At 37.3% G+C, this 14910-nt stretch overlaps 1 long non-coding RNA gene across 5 annotated transcripts in view; it reads right to left on the bottom strand.

Moving 5' to 3' along the window:
• Positions 1 to 14910, bottom strand: part of LOC138716815 (uncharacterized) — a 60603-nt gene that overhangs the window by 12906 nt on the left and 32787 nt on the right. For 4 of the 5 annotated variants that reach the window (XR_011336747.1, XR_011336738.1, XR_011336745.1 and 1 more), the window contains 2 exons: positions 6481 to 6674; positions 4695 to 4807 (listed from right to left, as the gene is read on the bottom strand). This is a non-coding gene — a long non-coding RNA (uncharacterized lncRNA). Of the gene's footprint in view, positions 1 to 4694; positions 4808 to 6480; positions 6675 to 14666; positions 14877 to 14910 lie in introns of those variants that run through there. The other variant, XR_011336742.1, reaches the window with a different exon arrangement.

Here is a 14910-nt window from a genome sequence, read left to right as displayed (position 1 = left end):
GATTAAGAAGAGGATTTAAGATAAAATATGAAACTAGCTGGAGAGAGACGTCCTATGAAAGAAGTGGATTTTGGAAAAGACGTGTGGGAGTGTAACAAAAAGTTGAACACAAATGCTACAGCAGTTCAGAGGTGAAGTAGGAAGCTTAGTGAGCAGTAGGGAGAGAACGGAGCCAGAATATGTGCCAGTGAGTAAAAAGGATTAGTTTACCATCTTTGATACTGAGAAAAGGACAAAATAAAAAGAAAAATGTCAAAACTGTGTAAGAAGGCAGATTCAGAATTTTTAGGTCATAGGTATTCTGCTGGATATTCTTTAATCAAAAAAATTTGATTAAAGCAAATATTCCTTTGAGGCTAAACCTTTCAGACCCTACTTTCCACAGAAGATACATTTGCTCAGAAAACAGCTCATTTCTGAAAACAACCCTCAAAATTCATGGGTCCAGTTTTGGGAAAATGCTATTTTGCAGAGAAGAGGGAAAGCTGGTTGAGGAACCACATATCTCCCTCTGCCCAGGCTGTTCTTGGCTCATCCACTTCCCTGAGCACTGAATTCATTCATAAACTGGCAACACCTCTGGCTGCTGTTTTGTAGCACATTTGGTAAAGTGCTGAATCCCAAATTAGTGCTGTGGTGTTGCTAGGTTTTGATAAATGTGCCTATAAATTCATTGCAGAAGTCCCTGCTTTGTTCAGAAAGGCCACTGTTGTCATAGACAGAAGTATGGCTTGAAATGAAATATTTTGAAGAAAGTACTTTGTTAAGGTATAATTGTTCTCATACACTGCTATGACAATGAACCATCTCTGTTTACAGAACTGTGGCATTAGCTGTTACACACTGATAATATGTAGGCTTTTAGTTAACCTAACAAATATTTTGCTGTGTGGCTGATGCATTAACATGTGTATTAGTGAGCACTTGTCCATAAGAAATTTGTCAGTCTGTCATCAAAGACTAAGACAGGCAGCACTTGCTCAGGGTAAAAACACCTGGGGATCATGGCAATCACTCTCAAGGGAAATGAAGCAATAGATTAGTTCACCGTAAGAATAATTTTCCTTGTTCACGAGTCTGGGTTTCCCTTGGCTGCCAGAATTGTAGTTGAAAGTGAAAAACATCCTTGACCTTCTCTGCCAAAGAAAATGCTTCTCCCTTTCTCTTTGTCTGATGTGCAGAAATGAGGATTTTTTGAGTGATTTACAAGGTCAGAGAATTGCAAAGAAAGAGTGTCAATAAAATAGTATCCAGGTTCTCATTTATTCTGCTGTGTCCTGACCCATAAAAAGACATTAGAGAATGTTTCAGAAGTTGTCAGCTTGTATCCTCGTAGTCTACCATACTTCCTGACTTCAAAGTCTGTGATGCAGCTCTACCAGTTAGCCTGTGAATATAGTATAAGTAGATGAAATAAAGGTGCGTGGATCCTAGGAAAACAGTACTTTCTGGAGATAGGTGATAGGTGCTCAAATCTTTGCTCTGTCTGTAACTCTGTGCAGTCTTTAGCAAGACAAATTGTCTGGCTCCCATTTTGCCATCAGAAAAATATCCTTTCACAGAAATGTCAGGAAGTTTCCTCAGTTAGCCTCTAATTAGAAAAACACTTAAGCAAGTGTTTCAGTTAAGTCCTTTTCAGAAGAATGGTTTAACATATGCTTAAATGGCATCCTGAATTAAAGCTTACAGATTATAATGTGCTTCATATATAAAGACAAAAGATGGTGCATATACATTATTATATAGGTAAGTTACGGTTTACTTATATGCTCATCAGTATAAGAATAAACTGATCATTTGATAGGGCAATTAGATTGTTTACCTTTTTACTGATGGTGCTTGCTTGCTCTTTCTATGTTCATGATTTCTGGAGGACTTATATTACTGGAGAGATCTTGATTAAGACACAGGTACAACAGGGCTAGGTGAGGTAAGAAATTTGTCTATGGTAAGGGCATTTATCTGGGATGCAACAGATAAAAATTCAAGCCCTGTGTTTTCTTGTTGTCTTGCTGACCAAATAGGTACCAATAGGCACAATTCTAGAACAGGTCTTCCCAGTCTCACTAGAAACTCTACCTTTAGCTTACTCCCTCCTCTTTTTATCCAAAATCCTATTCTCCTGTGATGTGGTTTTGGAAAACTGGCATATCCTGATCAAATCCTATTTCTTTGACAGATCTGTCCTCTCAAATAACCAGGACTCCACACCACTTTCAAATGTGAACGAGTTTACAGTGGGGTTCAGTCACTGAAGCAGAACTTACACTAACCACAGGATCAGAATAGTTCAGGGAGGGCTCCCTCTCACATTTCTAGATCTTCATCTAATTAAATATAAGCTTCCTTGATAAAGCCTGACCTACCAGCAACAACCGTTCAGCAATAAATGGCTCTGAACACCAACTTGTTTTACTATTTCAGTTACAGATAAAACACTGGATCAGCTCACAGTTTCTGCAAGTTTTCCTTTTATGTCCAAGCTTAAATAGCATTTATTTCCCTGTCAAGTTCTATTGCTTCTTTGCAAATAAATATTGAAATATGTATTTCTTTTATTTTGGAGTAATGATTTATAGTCAAAGTGTATCTTTGTGGGTTTGGAGTCACAATCACCGTTAGTGCAGAGTTTTGTTACCTCATGAAGAAGATATGCCTGTCTCTGATGAGACAGGTGAATATGAAATTGTATAGCTTAAGTAGCAACAAAAATTTTGTCTTTTGGGAGTTCTCTAAGAATTGTATCTCTTATTTTTACATTTTTTTCCCCTTTTTTCACACACAGAGATGAATACTTCCTAATATGTGGGGTATTATAAACAGAAATTTAATATGCATGAAATGATAAATGCTGCAGAAGTGACTCTGAACATCTCTCCTCTGCACTTATGCCCACAGCCTCTTCCTCATTCTGTGGTTTTGGTTACCACTCCCACCTTAACCTATCCTATGTTTGAAGCTGCTTTTGTGACTATAAGATCAGGCATTTCTATCAGAAGGAAAGATAATCACAAATCCAGTTGCTAAGGCCTTTTTCTTTGTTTCTGAAAGCCATTTTCTAGCTTATTGTGGAGTGCAGTGGGAGAGAGAATAAAAAGCTAATAGTGGTATTCATGGTGGCAGATACTTCATTTCAGATGAATCTGTGTCATCAGCAAAGGCCAGATGAGATCTGCCACTGATGGAGAACAAAACCTCAGTGGGCAGGTACTCCACCAGAAAGGATTGGTCTGCCACAGAGGGACTCACCACTGTTTACTGAACATTTACATGTAATTTCTTCTCCTGCAGTTTGTGTTAATGGACAGATAAAATAATGGAAGTGCTTTTAAGCACAGAAATGAAGACTACACACCCAGAAACAGTTCCAGCTAGCGCAGAACACAACAGCCCATCTGCTCAATAACAGATGTCACTGTAAAAGCATCACTTTTTATCTCTGCCCTCTACACTGAAACTTATTGGATAAAGAATCATTTCAGATTCCTCCATAAACTAAATCCAAATTCACTGTATGGTCAAGTCCCTACTGTGTAGGCATTGGGAGTTTCAGTAGATCTTACCTATGAGTCCTCCAAACGGCACATGCAGACAGAAGAAAGCAGCCCTGTGCTGTACAGGCTCAGACATGTTTGGGAACATCAGCTTTGGCGGGCATTGACAAACCATGTAAAGTCATGATGGTTGCTCTCTTTTCCCTCCACAGTGGAGAAATGGACTAGTGGGTAATCACTGCCATCTTTTGCTTCATCAAAAGTTGAGGTACAATTCTTACACTTACACAGTCCAATTATTCATTTCTGCCATGAAGAGTGAAAACTCAAAAACTAGGGAAGGAAAGTATTAAACATACTCCATATAATTCTTGGATTCTAGTGCATCCTAGTGGTAAAGAGATTTTTATCTATAGGACTCCTTTTAGGAGCATAAAGACAAAACATAACTTTAGAGAAGTTTTTAAAAGATCTTATATTGAAGTAGTTAAAATGTTTTCTGTTTGCTAAAACATCTCACTGGTTGCTAGAAACACTCAAGAACACATAAAGTTAAATCCTAACACTATTGAATTTAATTTCAGTAATAATAAAAAATTCTGTTCAATTCAGTGTGAAATAGGTCTTCATCCATAGCTTTTTCATCTCTTCTTTACGTATTCTGGGCTTGCACTCTCTGATTGCCACTGGAGTGGTTCCCAAATCTACTAAAATTAGTGTGACTCTCTTCTGCGACTTCTTATCATATCAGTGCTTCTGGGATCAAGCCCAGAAGGAGTAAGAAATGGCTCTCTAGAGAAAAGATAAAGCGCATGCAATTGGAGCAGAGAAGTCTGAGGACAAATACAGGGAAAAGCCATTGCACAACTCAGACTTAACCTTCCCGGAGCACCAGGGTCAGCAGGGCCTGGGGAAGCTGTCCTACACCCTGCAGCTTACAGACCCCACTATTCCCATTGGCAAGAGCTAACATGAGAAACCAGAGAAGGCCTAAATCCCCAGGCACCCTGACCCTTCCTCACAGAGCTTCCCAGAAAAAGAAATGAGATGCCTGTAGGACTTCACAGCACCAGCTACTCACTTTCATGCATCATTAAAGGGCATTTAGTCATGTATATCAGTAGAGGGAACACCCAAAGTTTTCTAGACTATTTCAGATCCCAAACCAGATATTTTAGGTAAGAAGGGGATTTCCATTACCTTATTATCTGTATTTTCTTTAATTACAGTATTATTTGCTTCCAACACTTTCCAAGTAATTTAGTGGATGAAAGGTGGTATACATTTGGGTATTCACAGATTTCTGGGATCCTCTGTAACACACAAAAGTCAGATTTTTTTTATTAATCTTATTAAAAATTGGAAAAAAATAGTTCCTATATAAAAGAAGATAAGAAGACATAAAAGATGCTTCTTGTCAAACATACTAGAAAATATTTATTTCAGTGATGTCGTTGATTGTTTAAGGAAAAGAATCTCACTATGCCTCAGCTGTTTGTATTACTGAAAAGATGTGTGTTCTTGTTGAGATGAAACAGTTTAAAAGGCCTCGGTTCAACCTCTATTTAAACTGGGTCAGAATTCACATACGTAAACTGTACATTAGATGTTAGTTGATGATGGAAATGTATCTCATCAATGTTTAATCAATGCTCTCATCAATGCTCTGTAAATGTTGTTTTATTCACAAATCAGAGATGCTTTGTGTGTGTTCTCTTAGGTGCTGTTAGTTTGTAACATAGATAAGAGTTTCATCTAACTGATCATAACTTGATGACATGTGAGTACATGATTCACATACTGTTAATTAAAGTTGCTAATAACACCCAATGTTTTAAGATATAAGGGGCAGTTACCTGGGTACGTGGCGCACATATAGCCTGTACCTGTAAATGTGATGCAGATGTCATCTGATGCAGAAGACCATCTGGTAAGGGGAAAAACTGTACCTCACAAACATAAACAAGCAAGAACAGAGCACTGAGGGGACAGCACTGGTTGGAACTGGAAAGGAGACTATCCACTCCTCTTTCTTTATGTTTTTATAAATGCTAATGCTTTCCTTGAAAGCAAGTACTAAAGAAGGTTTATTACCATACTAAATGACAAATAAGAACACAGACAAAAAAGAAATATAAGAATAGTAAAATGATGCAGCATCATAGGCCTATCTAGAGAAGCACAAATCAAAGGAATTGGGCAAGCTGAAGAAGACTGGAAAGTATTCATTGTTTGGTAGATTTTCTTCCAGAGTAGAACTGTTAATTTAATTAATATTCAGCAGTTTATTGTACAAGTGCCGGTTTGAGAGATAATCAGTAAGGGCTAATCTTTTATTAAATATATCATAGATTTTGTTGTAGCAGGAATCAGGGTATGCAAGACAAACAAAACCAAAAACGCATGAGATGATTAAAAATCAGACAGATTAAACAATTCTGTTTAGGGCAGATAGCACTGTATATGTTCATACATAACAAAGCAGCTCACAGAGAATGTATAAGACCAGATGAGTTTGAAAAACTAACAAGTGGGAAAGCATTAAAAAAAAAAATCAATGGCAGTCCCTAAAAATTATGTGAAGGTTGACTATATGTTCAAAACTAAGCAGTAAGTAGCAAGGAGTAGAAGACTCCTAGGTAGTAAATTTGGAAAATCCTACAATACTATCTCCTGTAAAGAAATAAAGTTGAGCTTTAGAATAGGTTGGTTAACAATTGTGATTAGGTCAGGAATTCTGAGAAAAAAGCGTCAGAGTACAAATACGGGAGAAGATAAGGATAAACACAGAAAGTTACTAGATGGAGGAACCCATTTCTTTCTTCCTCCTGCTTCTGATGCAGGAGAGACAATATCTATTGAGGTCCACTCAATTTATATGTTACATCATTACCAGGAAACAATAAAAAGTTCATTTGCCCATTGAATTCTGATATAATCAAATGATTAAGTGGCATTTTTTCTTATTGCCTGGATCTCAACTTACCTTCTATTTCTCTGAATTTATGCATTGCTTGTCTCTTCTATTGTTTTTCCTAAATGCTTATTTTCTTCTGGTAGCTATTTTATGGTCCCTTCAGTACATCTGTGTTCGTAGATATGGTATGGAGAGTCATACTGGATCCTAAAAATATTCTTTTTGGATTCTTTGAAGACAGTGTCTGTTCCACAGTAAGATACCTACTCAAATGAATGAATGAGGTGTTATAAAAAGCACTGACGTACAACATGTTTTCAATAGAAATTAGATGCTTGACAATTTTAAAAATTAATCTCAGAAAGCTCATATTAGATAGCTGGTACTAATGCTCTTGAGTGGCCTAGCCAATGTCTCACTCGAAAAGCATTTTGTTCGAGTGAGGGCAGAAGAGATTATTCACCATGATTCCTCTTTTAGTCCATTGGTGGGAGGAGGCAATCGCAGCCATGCTTCTTTCCAGTCAGCATTACCATTTGGAGGACAGGAGGGTTCTCCAACTGTTGCACCGCTGCTGTCTTGCTCCCCTCTGCCACCCATGGATCTCCTGGGCACCCCATCCCTGTGGTTACAACCACTGGCTTGACCTTATTTGTCAAATGAATAGCAATAAGTAAATAACGGCACAGACTAGCAGTAAAGATTTCCATGGAATTGTAGATCTCTCAACAAATTACAAAGATGATAGGAAATGCTGTTTTTCTGCAACATGGTATTGGAAAAGTGAGAGCAAGGAGACGGAAAACCCATCTACCAGTGTATACTCTGCTGAGGTAAATATCTTTCTTGAAGCAAATAAAGTTACAATTCATAATAGAAATTTGCCCCCAACACTGAATAAATTTACTGAGGCATTTTGATTTCCTGTTCCTTCCTGGTTACAGAAAATTATGACCAAAGTAATTGTTCAAAAGACCTGAGAACTCCATCCATCTGTAAGTAATTGACCTTATGACAAAATCCCCCATGACCCTTTGCTGCAGAGCAGGAAAGTGTTCAGCATCTTCAGGCAGCCTTCTAGCTGTACGTGCTTGAGGAAATCCTTCATGCCCAGCAAATTATTGATTTGGAAAAATGGTATATTTGATCATAAATCTTGAACAAGCTCAACACAGGTCAGTGGAGACAAAATATTAAGCACTCTAAAGTGCTTTTAAAGATTCTTGGATTGGAATAAAGAAAGGTATGACATGTACACTTATCTTTAATATAGGGTTTTTTTTCTTACATTTGTATACATCTCTTTCTTTTAGAGAATTATATCCTGAAGTAGCACACAAAAACTTTCTTTCCCAAATCATATGTGTAGGCTGTACATCAAATTGACTTGAGGGTAGGAACTTATCTGTCAGAAAAAGTAGATTGATTATTTTTTTAAAATTGCTTCTGTGTTGTCAATTGAATTAATCAATCTAATTCAAACGCTATGCTTCTTCCCTGAATATTTATTGAGTTATCACCTAGCAATACATCTTCCCTAATTAGAATATATTGAAAATTTACCAGAAAAAAAAAGTTTGCTTTGTCAGGTCCCAAACATTCAAAATATCTTGTATTTGAGATTTTTCAACAATTCCAAATTGCCACTACCTGAATTATTGACCATTCTTTTTTGTGCTCACATACCATGGGCTTAGAGTGCCAGCAATCCCATGGAATTCCAATAGCTTATATGTTGTGTATCTGGAAGATTCTGTCCCCTGGGACTTGCTTGTGAGGGTTTACCTAAAATGACTTTCAAATATCTCCCAGTCATGCTTTCCTTATGTCCTGCATTTCCCCTAGGGAGACTGTAACACACAAGACATCATTCTGACCTGATTTTCACAGAGGGCAGAGCAGATAATGAGCTGAAAACCAGATCTGTTTCCAGGTACCTCAGAACAAGAAGCCACATAGAAAGCAAAAGTAATCTGAAGTATTTTTTGACTTTTATTACCTTTAAGGTCTGGTAATAGCATGGCAGAAAGTGCTTTAAGCTTCCTAAATTAAATATACACTGTCTGTGAAGACAGTTTCCTCAACTTCTATTAGCCTGAATATGAAATTTTTTTCAGATGGTGCTATTTAATCCACTAAAATTAATTTCTTATAATCAGCCTTTTTCACAGTCTTTCACAAGCACTTGCACCTGGTCCCAAACCTTGTTTGAAGGTTCACAGAGTGGACAATTTAACTTCAGTCTTCAAATTACATAATCTTCTCATTTTTGACCCAAAGATGTTAGAGAGAATTCCTTAGCACTATGCTTTCATATTCTGATTGGTTATATTTAGCAAAGACACCTATAATTTTGCTGTCCGAACTAACAAAAACTATGAGAGAATGCCTTGGCATTAAACATTTACAAGGCAGGTAGAGATCTTTACGGTCATATCTTTTCCAAGTGACCTAGTGAACACTGTCTATAAACTAGAGCTGTCTGCTTAGTACTGTCTGAGGCAGCAACATAGAAATGTGAATCTCCATTCAATCTGCAATCTATTTTTTGAGAACAGAGGTCCCACAAAAGAATCTAACTCAACTCAACAGTTTTTATATTTTTTGCTTCTTGTAAATATGCCCCAGAGATAAGTCCCATTTCTCTACAAGGCCATTTGAAACCCTGGTGAGCATGTCAAGTCTTCTCTGTTACTACTAGTGCTCCAAACGTGAGCAAGATAGCCTTCAGACATGGAAAAATGCAAGGATATTGTCCAGAGGAGAATATTTCTGGAAACATAAGACAACAAAGTAATTATCACAGACGAATGTAGACAAAGGAGAAGGGGAAGACTACAAGTAAACAGCAGAAATTGATATCGGAGAACTACTTTACGGGCAGATCTATAAGCGATCAGTTTATAGTGCATCTCTTATTTATTAGGATTTTATTTTTTTCGCAAAAGATCATGTAGCTGGAGAAAAAAAAAAAAAAAGGTAGATAGCTCTGTAGCAGAGGTCAGTCACAGAAAGGTTGCTGAGTTCTAAGCAGCAACTGAAGGGTTTGTCCTGAAAAGTCACATGCAGCTTTTGTCCTTGAAAAGTAATTGCAACCTGTCAGAAATACCAGTTCTTACTAGATGAAGATAGAAGTTCAGCATTATTTATGGATCTACACTTTTGAAGTAAATAGATTTCCCCTAATTTGCAATTCTAAAAATGCCTTTAAACCTATTTTTAAATGACCTCTTTAAACACAAGGCAGAGTTGATGAGGCAGTTTTTGACAAAATGTATTTTTCTTGAAAGGTGTTTTATTTAAGTTGAACCATTAGTGGAGCTGCACAGGTTTTGAAGATGCTTTCAATGACATTTCTGAATGAAAAACCTTTGACCTATGTTTTGGCACAACTATACTTTGAGATTGTGTTCCATATATTCTGTTTCAACCCTGCAAATTCCAAACCTCAAAATTTGCCATGAAGCAGAACCATCATCTTCTGTCCAGCACCGAAAATGTTGGGAATATACCACAGAGCACTGCAGTCCTACCTAGATTCTTCAGCCACCTGCAGTTTTCCCAAGAGCTTTTCTGTAGATTTTAAATGAGCCTCCATCTTATTGTTTTCAAGAACTAACTTTGTGGGATCCTGTTTAAGGTTTTTGGTAGTTCTTTTTGAGAGCTGGACTAAGCAGACTAAAGACAGAAGAAAAAAATCCAGCAAAACTTCCCTGTAGATAATCCAGTATTTTCACATGGATTTCTATTTTTTCTAATGTTTTATAAGAAATTATGGAATGATAATCATAATTTTCTGCAACTGCAGTTTGGTTCTCTTTTTGTCTTCCTTTCTGTTTGTTTTCCCAATGAGAACTTTTGTTTGCAGTGTTTCTGTATAACTCAGACAGGTTATGACAACCCAACTCAGAAAAACACCGTAATTACTGTGTCATTAACAAATCTTATAGTAACACATGCTGTGCGGCAAGTTATACAGTGTACACATAAAATAAATACAATATGTTTCACATATAATAAATCAGCATAATTGCCAAAAACCAGATGTTGTAAAATGTAAGAATGTTATTTACACTTCTGACTATGTATTTTGAGATTATATAATAAGGACACAGTAATAACAGAGGGAAAAATATGTTTGATGAAGTTGCTTGCTCTGTACCATTTTGTGTTGAGTTGATTTGCAAAATAAGGCCAGAAGTCAGTCAGCCTGGTAAATGTTGTTAGTATTTTTTTCAGCAAATGTCTCTAGTGATGATTTTCTAAATCATCATGGATTGTGTGAAAATAAACCATACTCATATTCTCTTGCCCATGTTTTCTGCTACTTTAAAGCTTCCAAAGTAGCCACAGTCTTGGCTTCTTATTGAAACAAAATATAAAACCCAAAGTTTCATTAAGCAAGAGAACTGAATTCCTCTTTCACTCCTAGAACAAGCTCACACATAGTAAAGTCAAGGCTCAAGGAATGAAGTGAGAAAATCAAGAAATTATTTACTGCATTTATTGCACTACTGAAGTTTTGGTTACTACTATATATTTTTGCAATCATTGCATACATGGCTTGATAAGTTAAACTTTTAGAGGTCCTATTCTGCAATAATTATATTGCATAATTATATAGAAAAGGAGACTAACAAAGAAAGAACAGAAAAGAAAAGAAGAGAATTAGAGAAAGTCAGTGACAGCTGAATATTTTAAGGCATTTTCTTTTTATATAATCTGTGGAAGCAATTTGGTATGATTGAGTATCAAGGTAAGCTACATGTCTTCTGATCTGCGCCGCAATCAGTTCGCAGGAAAGACTGAAGAAGTTTTATTACTGAGATGGAGTAAACACAGAAGAAAACAGAATGAAAGAAATAGCATTGGAAGGAAGACAGAGGAAAAATAAGATTTAGTCTAATATTAGTTACATAAAACTTAAACACCTAAGCCTGAACTGTGCATCCTAAACTCTCTTTATAGTCAACAAAGAGAAACAGGCAGAGAGAGATTCATCTCATGTCCAGATAAAAAGTGAAAGGCATGTCACATGAATCAACTTGTTGCTAGCTTCCGACTATAAGGGAAAGCAAAACTGACTGGTTAAGACTGAAATGTTTTTTCAACATTTAAAGTTAGGTTAGATGACTCTTAGCCTAGTTAACCAACAGGTCTTTTTGTTTTTTTAATGAGACTTATCATATTTTCATGAAATAGTTTGGTGTTTGCAAAAACAACAAGTGCAGTCACTTCTGCTGAGTTTTTTCCTTTACAGACTTCTCTTTTCTCTAGTTACTTTAATCTTAAAGTCAAATTAGGTAGTATTTTGAGATGAATTAATGTGTCTATCAATACTAAATGCAGGTTGCTCAGTATCATCTGTGAAATCCTTTCACAGAGATGAAGAGTTAGCTTGACTTGGGGCAACTTAGTTTGTGTAAGTGTAGCTGTACGGTGAGGCTTTCAAACTATCCAGAGATGTTTCGCTACCAAAGAGGTCAGAGTAGCAGGGTAGCTCCAGATAGTTAATTAACTGCTATTACTTAAGTTGCTGCACCAGCCTTGCATTACTATTTGACTAAAACCCTTTTGTAACCTCTCTTGAATCCCCAAAGCTACAGAACGTTGTGCAAAAATACATGTTGCGCTGTGGCAAAGCTAATATTTAGACCTCAAAAACGCTGTCACAAGTGCATTCCTTCATCTCTGCATTCCTTCATCTCTGCCATAGTCAAAAATCCCACTGCATAGTCCAGTGAGACCATGGCATCGCTTATTTAAGTCTTGCCAATCTGCAATAGTTTTCACAGAAATTTCTCTGCATGGTATCTTCTGTGTCAGAGTTCAGCAAACACATCCCAGTGTATAAAAAACTCAAGTGAGTTTTTCTGACTGGAGGTGTTTAATGTTTAAAAGCTTGTCCATGTTTTCTAATACCAGATTTCTGTCCACTTGCCCTTATGTCTTCACAGCTGTTACTTCACAATTATTATTACAATTCTTACTTTATTTAATAATTCATCTTTATTATTTTCAAGGTGCACAGGAAAACAAAGCCTTTCATTTGTTTTAAGAAGATTTCATAGCAAAAAATTCATCTCACTCTAAGAAACCTAAAGTTGTTTCTTAACTGAATATTTCAGTCTTGCTTACTGAAAATAAAATTGTTCTGTAAGCACAAACCCATCTGTGCCAATTTGAGTGAGAGTGACTAAATCCCCAACACTGCACAGAAAAACAGCTCACGGCAGTAGGGTGACATGTTGTGTGTCTCCAGGCAAAGTAAGAAAAGTCTTATGACAGATCTAAAAGCTCAGTACATAGTTCAAAACCTTACTGTAAGTATAGTAAATAAGCCATTAAAGGAAATTCCAAACTTATCATTTACTTAAACTCTTAATACAGCTTAGCAATTAGTACATTGATTCTTTTCTATTGCTCAGCGGCTAGAGTTGCAAAATGCTTCACTGAAAACAGAATCAGCAGCAATAGCTATCAGGCTGACCCAATGGGAGCAGCTAGTTTTTACTGTTAATGGCTCTTCTTCTCACATCAGGTGATATCCTCCTAAGACAAGAGAGTCATGGTATCTTTTAGGATGAATTTCAAAAGATTTTATCTTCTTTCACTCCCCTGGTGGATTCCAGATTAGTACAGTAAGGTTTTTCCTGGTTTTCTAGGATTTTCAGTGTTACTAAAGGCTGAGGGCATCTTCTCAAGATCGCTTCACTTGTATGTATCCAGTTATTTTGAGAAGCCACACTGAACATGTTTCTTTTTCTGAGCTCTTGGTGAGGCTGGAGTGATTCCAGCATGCTGTGCTCTGCAAACCTGCCACAACAGTCAGTACTGCACAAGGTCCTGAGTCACAATGCAAACCTGAATGTATACCCTTTAAAACTTTAAAGGTCTACATTTCCTGAGCCTGTGGCTATTTGTTTAATAATATATTCATTTTATCGCTGGTTTTGCACATCTGCTGATAGCTGCCTGCTGAGTTGCTCAGGGAAATGAAACCCGGACTGGTTACAAAGGTTGTGAACTACAAGGAATTATTAACAACAGTCAACCGAGTCTGGAGCCTGTGATTGCTTGACTTTTGGCCTGCAGCACGTTCCTGTGAGACAAATAGCGCTCCCCAGGAGTACAGTGAGTGACCTTCTACCTGGGATGGGAAGAGGCATGACAGATGCTCAAGTGCCATGTGCTATTTGTGACACGTGGCATCTCTGACTGCCCTTCACTTGCCAGCAAGATGACAAGAACTAGAAAAACAAAGACTCACAGATTTTGGGCCTGGTGCCAGTTGTTGAGTTGAGTTTCAAGGAATATCTTTTCCCCTTTCTTCTGACCCTGGTTTTCTCTCACCCTCTGTTGCTGGAGAAAGAAAAAAGGAGCAGGCATTTCTCCCATTTTCTCTGCATTGCTCAACCTCTCTAAGGTTCATTAATCTGGACACGAATCAAAATTTTCCAATGCTTGGCATAATATTTCACTTTGTGTCTGCTTTTCACTTCTTCAGTCTTGCATCTCTGGCTAGGTGTGCAATGTTCCCTGTGCTAAGGTGAATTTTATTTTATGCAGCATAACCCAGATAGCAACATACAGCTGCAATGACAGTCATCTGATGCCTCTGCTTTTCCTTGGGGGTAAGGGAAATAGCAGCTCAAGCACCAAGAACAGTTTATGTAACATGCACAGGAAGCTCAGAGCCCTGGACCATTGTTAGAGGTGGGTACATCTCTTTCTCATGCATGATTCTGAGAAGGTAAGAATAACTTTACTTCCATGAGGGAGAGATGAAAACAGAGCAGCCTGGCAAAGGTCTCAGTTGCTGCTGCCACCATTGTAGTGGGACAAGAGATGGAGAAAAAAAGGAGTCCTTTAACATCTGACACTGCCAAAGTCAGACCTCCTTGTCACAGTCAATAGGACTACTGAAAGCTGTAAAAAATAGTGTCTCTTTTTTTTTCTTAGATATTGAGGAGGAAATTCAGCTTAGTGAAATCTATCCCATCTTGTTTATCATTTTTCTTATTATTGTTCCTCATCAACTTTTAGATGCAGCATTCTCATTTTTAACCATTCTCATCTGAAGTTGCAGAACAGCATTTGTGACATGCTTTGCAGATTTGAAGTGCAGTGTATTGTTGTTCAAGTCTATAGGGAAAAAAGCAATATCAAACCAATGTTCATGTTGGAAGGCAGTGCACTTAAAAAGCAGAAAAAGGTGAAAAATACACAGACCTGCACAAATATGATTTTGTTCTATTTACTAAAGCATCAAAATCTCTTTAATAACATGTTCACGCCCTTCCCACCCCCTTCTGAATTCTTGTCTTCTTCTTCCAGTATTAATTCTCTCTGGTGCAAAATCAGCATGGAGTCAGGTCAGGGCCTGTTTTATCCTAACTATTCCTCATTCACTGTGTCCAGTCCAGCCTTCAGGTCTGCTTCATTCAATGGCCAGTGAGTGCTCTCTGTTTCATAAGAAATGTGGTAAAATAGGAAGAT

Source organism: Phaenicophaeus curvirostris, chromosome 1, assembly GCF_032191515.1.
Source record: "Phaenicophaeus curvirostris isolate KB17595 chromosome 1, BPBGC_Pcur_1.0, whole genome shotgun sequence".
Taxonomy (NCBI): Eukaryota; Metazoa; Chordata; class Aves; order Cuculiformes; family Cuculidae; genus Phaenicophaeus; species Phaenicophaeus curvirostris.
The sequence above is the reverse complement of the archived record's forward strand: the minus strand, read 5'-3'. Positions and strand labels throughout refer to the sequence as shown.